At 41.7% G+C, this 10,742-nt stretch overlaps 1 non-coding gene across 1 annotated transcript; it reads left to right on the forward strand.

Moving 5' to 3' along the window:
- The first annotated feature begins 10,219 nt into the window (after positions 1-10,219).
- On the forward strand, positions 10,220-10,323 carry LOC112773364 (small nucleolar RNA R71). Its single transcript, XR_003187918.1, has one exon. It is a non-coding gene; the product is annotated as a small nucleolar RNA R71 (small nucleolar RNA).
- Positions 10,324-10,742: the final 419 nt, after the last annotated feature.

Raw genomic sequence — 10,742 nt, forward strand, 5'->3', positions numbered from 1 at the left:
AGCTCTTTCTCAGTAGTGGTGTAATTCGACTGAGCGGCATCTAAGGCTTTAGACGCGTAAGCAATAACAAAAGGATCCTTACCTTCACGCTGAGCCAGTGCTGCTCCTACTGCATGGTTGGAAGCATCGCACATTATTTCAAATGGTTGGCTCCAGTCTGGTCCTCTTACAATTGGAGCTTGAGTCAGTGCGGTCTTCAGCTTATCAAACGCTTGTTTGCAATTTTCACTGAACTCGAACTCAATATCTTTCTGCAGTAGTCTGGATAAGGGAAGTGCTACCTTACTGAAGTCCTTAATGAACCTCCTGTAAAAACCCGCATGGCCAAGGAAAGAACGGACCTCCCTCACAGAAGAGGGGTAAGGTAAACTAGAAATAACATCCACCTTTGCTGGATCTACAGAAATGCTAGTGTTAGACACGACATGTCCTAGTACAATCCCTTGTTAACCATAAAGTGGCATTTTTCAAAATTCAATACCAGGTTTGTACTGACACATCTATCTAACACTCTAGATAATCCATCTAAGCAAAGGCTAAAGGAATCGCCATAAACACTAAAATCATCCATAAAAACCTTCATACAGTCCTCAATAAGATCAGAGAAAAGACTCATCATGCACCTTTGGAAAGTAGCTGGTGCATTGCACAAGCCAAAGGGCATTCTCTTGTAAGCATAAGTCCCAAAAGGAAATGTAAAAGTGGTCTTTTCCTAATCCTCAGGGGCTATATGAATTTGGAAATAACCTGTGTAACCATCTAGAAAACAATAATGCAATTTACCTGACAGGCGATCCAACATTTGATCAATGAATGGAAGAGGATAGTGATCCTTACGGGTTACTTGGTTGAGGCGTCTGTAGTCAATGCAGACCCTCCAGGCGTTCTGAACTCTGGTTGTCAGGAGCTCTCCATGCTTATTCTTCACTGCAGTGACTCCAGACTTCTTTGGCACCACTTGTACTGGGCTTACCCATTCACTGTCTGAGATGGGATAGATGATGTCTGCCTCTAGTAGTCTGGTCACTTCCTTTTTGACAACCTCTAGTATAGTGGGGTTCAGTCTTCTCTGGGGTTGACGGACAGGTCTTGCTCCCTCTTCTAGAAATATTCTATGCTCACAGACTTGAGGGTTGATGCCTACTATGTCTGCCAAACTCCAACCAATTGCCTTCTTGTGCCTCCTCAGTATACCAAGTAGCTGCTCTTCCTGTTGAGAAGTGAGTTCCTTTGCAATGATAACCGGGAACTTCTGCCCGTCTTCAAGGTAAGCATATTTGAGGTGTGGAGGAAGGGGTTTTAATTCTAACTTCTGATCATGTTCAGTCTCTGGGTTGTCTGGAGCTGGTAACAGTGGTAAGGCACTGTCATTTTCCTTTGAGAATGTACCCACACTTGGACCTTGTCCTGTGTGCTTCTCTTCAAATTCCTCCTGGTGAACTTCAGCCATGGTTTCATCTATAATGTCACACTTGAGGATGGAGTGATCCTCTGGAGGATGCTTCATAACTCCATTCAGATTGAAGATCACTACTCGGCCATCTATTTCAAAAGAGTATGTTCCTGAAAAAGCATCTAATTTAAGCTTTGAGGTCATCAAGAATGGCCTTCCGAGTAGGATTGATGATGGCTTATCTGAGTCATTTTGGAGCATTTCCAGGATATAAAAATCAGTGGGAAACGTGAGTCCCTTAATGCCCACTAAGACATCTTCAGCAACTCCAACCACTGTAATAATGCTTTTATCTGCTAACACAAAACGAGCTGCCGACCTTTTTAAGGGAGGGAGCCTCAAAATATCATATATAGACAAAGGCATTATACTCACACATGCTCCTAAATCACACATGCTTCTAATTCATTAATTTTGTCTTTATGTATACATAAATCTTTTAGAAACTTTGCATACTTAGGTACCTGTTGAATAACATCAAATAGAGGAACAGTTACCTCAACCTTTTTGAATATCTCTACCATTTTTAGATCAGGTTCCAGCTGCTTCCTGGGCTTCCTTGCAAGTTGTGGAAATGGGATGGGAGTGGCGTTTTCTTCAGTGTCTGCGCCTTTTAGTGCTTCCTCCTGTGGTTGCACTTCTTCTTCTTCAGCCACATCCTGTATGTCCTCTTCTTCTTCAACATCTTCTACTTCCACTACCTCTTCAGGTGAGGCGTGTTTTGGTGGGTTTGGCTCCTCTTGATTCCTATCCTGCAGTGTGGTTCCGGACCTCAGGGTGATGGCATTGATACCACCCTTGGGATTGGGTAATGGTTGAGAGAGAATCCCACTGGAGCTCAAAGGTTGGTTATTGGAGTTTGATGCATGGAAAACTTGTCTCTCAACAAATCTCCCTTCGGCAAGTGTACCGAAGTTGTCGTCAAGTAAAAACTCACAATAGAGTGAGGTCGAATCCCACAGGGATTGATTGATCAAGCAACTTTAATTAGAAGAATGTTCTAGTTGAGCGGATCCAGAATTTGGGTTGAGAGTTGCAGAAAATAAAATGGCGAGAATGTAAATAACAGAAAAGTAAATGCTAGAATTAAAGGACTGGAAGTAAATGACTGAAAATAAATTGCAGAATTGTAAATGGGAATGGGGGATTTGCTCATAAAAGTAAATGGCAGAAATTAAAGAGAATGGGTAAGATCAGAGATGGGGAGTTCATTGGGCTTAGGAGATGTTGCAATTCTCCAGATCAAGTTCATTTTCATCTCTTCCTCAATCAATGCACTCATTGATCTCCTTGGCAATCTTAAGTGATTGAATTACAATTTCTTGCAATTTAATCTCTCAAACCTTGATCAATAGCCAATTCCTTGGTCAATTGCTCATGAGAAGAGATGAAGTATGGTCACTGATTATACCACATGCATTTCCCAAACCAAGTATTGAGAGGGTTATAGTCACATACCCATCCAAACCCAATTTGGTCCAGCATGAGAAAGCATTTCTAGCTTTATCTCTTCATTCCTCTTTCAAGGTTCAAAAGAGATAAAAGTTTGAATAGCTTCTCTTCCAAGATAACTACTCAATTGGATGAAGATCGAAAGCTTTCAAGTAAAATCAAGAGGAAAGATAGAAGAAGAATAATGAAAATTAGTATTGATCCATCAAATTACAACAGAGCTCTCTAACCCAATGAAAGGGGTTTAGTTGTTCATAGCTCTTGAAAATGAAAACAAAGATGGAGAATACATCATAAAACTAGAAATTGTAAAGAAAAGTAAAATATACAGAGAGTAGTTCTCTATTTCCCAGCCTCCAGAACTCCTTTCTCAATTCAAAGCTACTCCTATATATACTACTCTTCTCAGCTTCTAGTTTACTCTTCAAGTCTTGGGCCTTTGGATCTTGAGTTTGAAGCAGTTCTTTTCTTTATTTGGGCTTGGCTTTACTTGCAGAGAGAAAGTGCTAAGTGGGCAGAGACTTCAGCTCAGGGCGTAAGGGGTGTTAATCATTTAGTGAAAGTATAAGTTCGGGAACGTTAGTGACACTTAACATTGTCACTAATGTTCCAATGCACCCCTTTGCCTCACGTTAAAACCCACGTTAACTAGTTTAACGTGGCTTTTAACGTTGCCTTGTTAATCCTTCGAGAATGTTAGTGACACTTAACATTGTCACTAACGTTCCAGTGTGCCCCTTCTTGTTTCACGTTAAAGCTTACGTTAACTAGGTTAACGTGGCTTCTAACGTGGCCCTTGCCAACTTTCGAGAACATTAGTGACATTCAACATTGTCACTAACGTTCCAATGTGCCCCTGGGTCTCACGTTAGAGTCCACGTTAACTAGGTTAATGTGGCTTCAAACGTGGCCATATTTAGCCATCCCAACGTTAGTGACAATGTTGAGTGTCACTAACGTTGGCTCATCCTTCATTCCTCATCGTTAGCTTCCACGTTAACCAAGTTAACGTGGAAGTTAACGTGACTCTTGGGGGTTGTGTGGTTGCTTCAACGTTAGTGACAATGTTGAGTGTCACTAACGTTGTCGACAACTCTTCATCCTTTACGTTAGTTCCCATGTTAACCAAGTTAACGTGGGAGTTAACGTGGTACTTTGCACCATAGGCCAACGTTAGTGACAATGTTGAGTGTCACTAACATTGGCTTCTCTTCCCCCCTTAACGTTAGAGGCCACGTTAACCTAACTAGGTTAACGTGGCTTCTAACGTGGCCACTTATGAGTAATTGCCAACGTTAGTGACAATGTTAAGTGTCACTAACGTTGGCTCAACTTCTCTTCTCCACGTTAGAGTTCACGTTAACTTAGTTAACGTGACTCTCTAACGTGGGCATTGATGGCTTTTTTGAGAGTGTTATTGGCAATCACTTTTCTCACTAACCTTGCAAGTTACCTCCCCTTTTCTTGCTTCCTTTTTGGTCCTGAAATCAAGCAATAAAGTGCATCAAATCTCTAGTCCAAGTCATGAGTAATGCAACATAATATTTGTCACTAAACTTATGCAAAATCCTCATAAAATTATGTAAAATGCACAATGTATGCTTGAATCAAGGCATAAGTGAATATCTACCCAAAACTAGCTTATTTCCTACAGAAATGCATGAAACTAACCTAAAAACAGTAAAGAAAAGGTCAGTGAAACTGGCCAAGATGCCCTGGCATCACAACACCAAACTTAAAGCTTGCTTGTCCCTAAGCAAGTACTATAACAATAGAATGATGAATGGAATATCCAGAGGAATGAGTCATTCTTGTGGAAGTCATGTTACTGATTTTATGGTGGTTTCATGCATAGCAACTTAGGTTCATTCCATTACTGGCTTTCAGACCTTTATCATGTCCCTAAACACTTACTTTGTTTATATCCCATGAGACTTTTATTCATTGATCCTTTTATTGTTATTTCAAGGGTTGTTTGTGTTATTTAGGCTAAGTGCTCTGTAAGGGGGCAACTCTTTAAGATAAGCTTTCAGCCAACACTCCCGAACCAGTTGGTTCAAGGTGCTAGGTGTTGAGACACCCCTAAGGACTTACTCCCTCAAGCCTATCCCCATACATACACACTACAGGCATTTAGTTTATTTATTTTCTTTTCCTGAGACCTTGGTGTCCAGCACCTCTTTGGGTTACTAAGTGTTCTGTAGTGAAGGTTACTCTTGATAGTGGATTTTCAGCTGATAATCCCGGGTTAGTTAACCCAAGTTACCAAGTGATAAAGCACCCCTGAGAGCTTATTCATCCAAGTAGATCCCTCACACAGGAGCACCACAGACACTTGCCTCAAGATTAAAACCATTGATGCCTAGCCTTATTGCTTACTCTTTTTCTTTTGTTTTTCACTTCCATTCTTCTTTCCCTTTTCTCTTTTTAGGATCTTGTTATTAACTTAGTCTCATGAGTGTATCCAAAGCAAAGTATTCAGGATAGATAGTTGTCCTCCTAGCCTTGTGGTTGAACCAACTTAGCTAACTTATGACTACCCCAAAGATTCATGAATGCACTTCCACAATATGAACTCTACCCTGGTCTTTTAAAAACATAAACATTCTCTTCTTCAATTTGATTTAAAATGGACAAGCTTACAAGTAAGTAAGGGAATGATGTAGTGATATTTAAACCAGAAATCATGGACCTATTCAGAAGAAAAACTTAAAAGACAGAATTTTAAAAAGTTTAAACATAACATGGAAGCAGGTTCTATTTCATACAAGATCTTCCTTATTTAAAGCATAGAAAACGATGGACTAAAAAGAACTCCACCACCTTTCATTCATGTGGATGTCCATGCTCCTCTCCTTGTTTGTCCTCATTGTATCTCTCTTGAGTGCTTGTACTTCCACTTCCCTTGCCTTTTCCAAGCAGCTTCCTCCAGAAACCACTATCTTCCATCTTCTTCTTGAGTGTCTCCTTTTGCTGTTTCACTTTCCTCTCTTCTTGTTATACAAATTCTTTTTGGACCTCATCATATGTAGGGATGGCATAGTGTAGCTGATGCATATTACTGGTCATGTAGTTCAACTCGGCTTGAGTGTTTACATAGAACTCCTCCCTATGTAGTTGCCTTCCTTCATTGAGTACACTGAACTCATTGAAAGTTTTCATTTGGGCTATCTGCCGCTGGTTGAGTTCTTGCAAGTGCTTCTCTTGAATCTCTTGCCTCTCATTCACTTGGTTGATGGCTTGAGTGAGCTGGGAGTATTGTTCCTGCTGCTGCTCCATTTGTTGTTTTTGCCATGCTTCCTGTTGGCTCAGCCGGTTCAGTATTTGCTCTTGTCCTTCCATATGTCTCTGTCCCAAATCTTCGATGGCTCTTAGAAGGTGAGTCATATTTAAGTTGGCTGGGTCATGATGCTCTTCCTGTTGATATTCTTCCTGATGATATTCCACTTAATGAGCTTCTTCCTGGGCCCTTTGTCTTCCTATATGTGGCCTTCTTAGTTGCTAAGCCGGTGTGGTATAGACCATTCGCTCGAGTGTGACTGGCCTCCCTGGGTTCACCCAGTCCGGGCTGCTGTCCTCAAATATTACCTTGGCCTTGTTGCACAAGCGGAGAATGGTGCTGGGGTACCAAAGTCTGGCACCTGAGTCAGCTTTCTCAGCTGACTCTTGAATCCCTTCGGCAATGAGCTCATGCACTTTGATTTCCCCACCTTGTACTAAGCATTGTACCATAGTGGCTCAATTGATGTTAACCTCCGAATTATTAGCAGCTGGTAGGATGGACCTCCTTACAAGCTCAAACCACCCTTTGGCTTCAGGGTGAAGGTCTCCCCTTTTTATGAATTTTGGTCTCCCATCTGAGTACCTCTCCTAGTCAGTGGCTATGACACAGATACCTGATGCTATCTCTGAGAGCTCATCCTTATCGGGGCTTCTACTTATCCTTGCCTGATAAATCTCCTCATCAAAATGAGGTGATTTCAAGTGAAGAGCTCTTGTTATGGCACTTGGGCTGAAGTCCACCTCCCTTCCTCTCACATAGCTTTTGAAGGTTGGGGCTTTGGTCTTATCCTCTCTAACTGCATTTGCATAGAATTCTTTGATGAGGTTTCCATTGATCTTCCCCTCTGGACTGGTGAGCAATTGCCACCCCCTCTGTTCGATTTTTCTCCAAATCTGTGGTGATTCATTGGCATTGATTTGGAAGATTAATTCTGGCAATATTCTTCTGGCACTTATCCGCTCAAATTCATGCTCATGAAAGGCAGTCTTGAATCTCTTGTCATCAAAAGGAGCACTCTCCATAGGCCCCTTCCTTTTTTGCCTCTTTGAGCTTGATGATGCCATGACTTGAGTTGTTGTTTGAGGGGGTTTGAGGCTTCGGATAGATGAAGAGTGGGTTGGTTAAAGCAATTTCTGATGAAGGGTTTAGTGTGCCAATAGAAGTGTGGAAAGTGGGGATTTGAATGTGAGGAGTGAGCATGCACTAAGGTTCACTTATATAAGAAAATCATGAGTGAATGAAGGGTGTGGATTGCATGAATGTTTACTAGATGGACGGATGGGGTTGTGTATGAAGGAAAGACAAGGATCATCACTTTAATGAGAGTGATTGGTTCGGTCTTCAAGGGTCTTCTTTCTCTAATGTTGCATGGCAGCGTTTCCCCATGCGTTCCCTCTTGAGACATGTGTGTAGTGCTCTTCATTAAGTGGAGAAATCTCCCCCATTTAATTGTCCAATCAATCCCTTTTCATGCTTCTTTTCCTTTCCTATAAAGATTTGAAATAAGGAAATTAATATCATAAAAAAAATTTAAACTCTACGGCTAGAATAAAATGAAAGAAAGGATTTGATTGTTTATTTATGAATTCCAACTAACTAACTAACTATTGGTGGTTCCTTATATGCATTTTGGTGGCACCATGGGGTGACACCAAACTTAGTTTGAAGCAATGTGATGAAAAGTTTTGTTCAAAGCTCCCAAGACTAGCATGCATCTTGGTTTGCTTTGAACACCAAACTTGTTCTTCACTATATACTGCATGATAAAGAATTCACCAAGTGTTTGTCAAGTTTGGGTTGAAATCATAAAGATTGACTTATTCATTATCATCTGAGAGCATATAAAACATGGGTTGCCTCCCATGAAGCGCTTCTTTAGCGTCACTAGCTTGACATTTTTCCTTCATCATGGTGGTTGGTAGTGCTTAAAGTCCTCCTCTCTTGCTGTGGACTTCTATCCATTGGTTGGATCAATGATCTCCACATGTTCCAGGGAAAGAACTCTGTTGATAGTGAAGACCTTAGGTAATTGAGATGGCACAGTAGGAAGATTAGAGGGAATATCTGGGAAGTAGACTGAGACAACTCTATCCCCTGGAGAGAAGTCTTCCGTAGGGATCTTCTTGTTCCTCCATCTCCTTGGTACCTTCTTCTTTGTTTCTTTTGAGGTTGCTTTCCCCTTGGTGACCTCTTTTCTCCAAGGAGTTATGATGTTGTCTTCACCTGCCTCTAGAGGTTTGGGTTCCTCCATCTTTTCCTTGAGCTGTGGCAATTGCTGTTTTCCTTGTTTATCTATTAAGGGGATCTCAGAATGAACTGGCTGTGCTTCAGTGCTTGTTTCCTCCTTTAGTGTCTCATTATCATTTGTGCTTAGTTCCTTGTCCTCTTGATCTGTTTCTTGTGAGAGTTTGAAAACATTGAAGCTGAGTCGTTCATCATGGATTCTCAATATTAGCTCCCCTTTCTCTACATCGATAAGTGCTCTGGCCGTAGCTAGGAATGGTCTTCCCAATATGATTGGATGAGTGTGACTCTCTTCCATATCCAGGATGACAAAGTCTGTTGGGAGAAAGTATTTCCCAACTTTTAGCAACATATTTTCCACCACTCCTATTGCTTGCTTTTGAGTTTTGTCAGCCAGTCTGATGATTACATCTGTGGGTATTATCTCATTGATCTGCAACCTTTTTGCCAGGGATAAGGGCAGTAAGTTGATGCTGGCTCCCAAATCACATAGTGCTCTATCGAACATAGTTTCACCTACGGCACAAGGGATGTAAAAACTCCCTGGATCTCTTCTTTTTGTAGGCAACTCAGGTTGAATAAGGGGACTACATTCCTTGTTCATCACTATAGTCTGGCCTCCTTTGAGTGAGCTTTTCCTGGGAAGAAGTTCCTTTATATACTTGATGAATGCAGGCATTTGTTGAATTGCCTTGATGAATGGTATGTTCACATGCAGAGATGCAAACAAGTCTAGGAACCTTGAGTATATTCTTTTTCCCACAGCACCATTGAGTAGTTGAGAGAATGGTGCATAGAGCTTCAGCAGCTCTTGTTGTGAGATTTTTGGTTCTTTGTGATCTCTATCCTTCTCCTTTGTTGAGTTGTTTTCAGGTTGTTTGCACATTTTGCTTTGCTTGTCTTCAATCTCTTGATCATTTGTAGTGACCATTTTGCAATCTTCCCATCTTACTTTCTTTGCTTCTCCCTTGGGGTTTTTCCCCGTGTCACTTGGGAAGCTATCAGTAGGTTTGGGAATCTTCTCAGCTAAATATCCTACCTGGAATTCAAGCTTCCTAATGGTCTCTCCCTGGTTCTTAATATTGGCTCGCACCTTCTCTTTGAACACCTTATTTTCTTGAATCTCTTGGCATATTCCTTCAAGTAAGGCTTCAATCTTAGAGAGCTTGTCATCAATTGATGAGTGATTCGGAGCAGATGTGCTGTTTTGGTTTTGATAAGTGTTTGGAGACGTGTCATTGTGGGGGTGTTGAGATGTCCTCTGGGTGAATTGCTGGTGAGCTGCATTGTTGTTGGAGTTGTAACGTCTCTGGTCTTGGTTTTGATCTTGCTCACTTCCCCACCCAAAGTTTGGGTGGTTTCTCCATCCAGGGTTGTAAGTCTTGGAGTATGGATCATAATTTTTCCTTGGTGAATTCCCAATGTAGTTGGCTTGCTCTTGACTCCCCTCTGCTTCTTCATTCACTCCTTCTTGTGTTGTTGATGAAGTGGAAATTGCTGCTACTTGGTTCCTCTCCATCTTCTTGGTGAGGTCAGCCAGCTGCTGGGTAATGAGCTTGTTTTGGGCCAACAGAGCATCTACATTGTTTAGCTCCATCACTCCTCCTGTGTTCCCTCTTTTGGAAGCATAGAAGTAGTCGTTTTCTGCTACTGTTTCAATAACATCTATGGCTTCCTCAATGGTCTTCTTCTTGTTCAAGGATCCTCCAGATGAATGGTCTACGGCCTTCTTTGACTCATAAGAGAACCCTTCATAGAAAATGTGCAGCTGCACCCATTCGTTGAACATGTCAGGTGGACACCTCCTCGTTAAGTCCTTGAACCTCTCCCATGCTTCATACAAAGTCTCACCATCTTGTTGCCTGAAAGTTTGGACCTCAGCTCTCAGCCTATTGATTCGTTGAGGAGGGTAGAATCTTGCTAAGAATTTGTTCACCACATCCTCCCAAGTTGTCAAGCTCTCCCTTGGGAAGGATTCCAGCCACTTGGCTGCCTTGTCCCTGAGTGAGAAAGCAAATAAGAGCAGTCTATAGGCGTTAGGATGAACACCATTAGATTTCACTGTGTCACATATTCTCAGGAAGGTGGTCAAATGTTGATTGGGGTCTTCTTGAACACCTCCTCCAAACGAACAGTTGTTCTGAACAAGGGTGATGAGCTGTGGTTTAAGTTCAAAGTTGTTGGCATGAATTGTTGGCTTTTGGATGCTACTTCCATAATTGCCTGGGTTTGGATTGATGTAAGAGCCCAGAACTCTTCTATCCTCCCCAGCATGATTTGCTCCACCTCCTCTGCCATGGTTGTGAGTCT

This window comes from Arachis hypogaea, chromosome 18 (assembly GCF_003086295.3).
Source record: "Arachis hypogaea cultivar Tifrunner chromosome 18, arahy.Tifrunner.gnm2.J5K5, whole genome shotgun sequence".
Classification (NCBI taxonomy): Eukaryota; Viridiplantae; Streptophyta; class Magnoliopsida; order Fabales; family Fabaceae; genus Arachis; species Arachis hypogaea.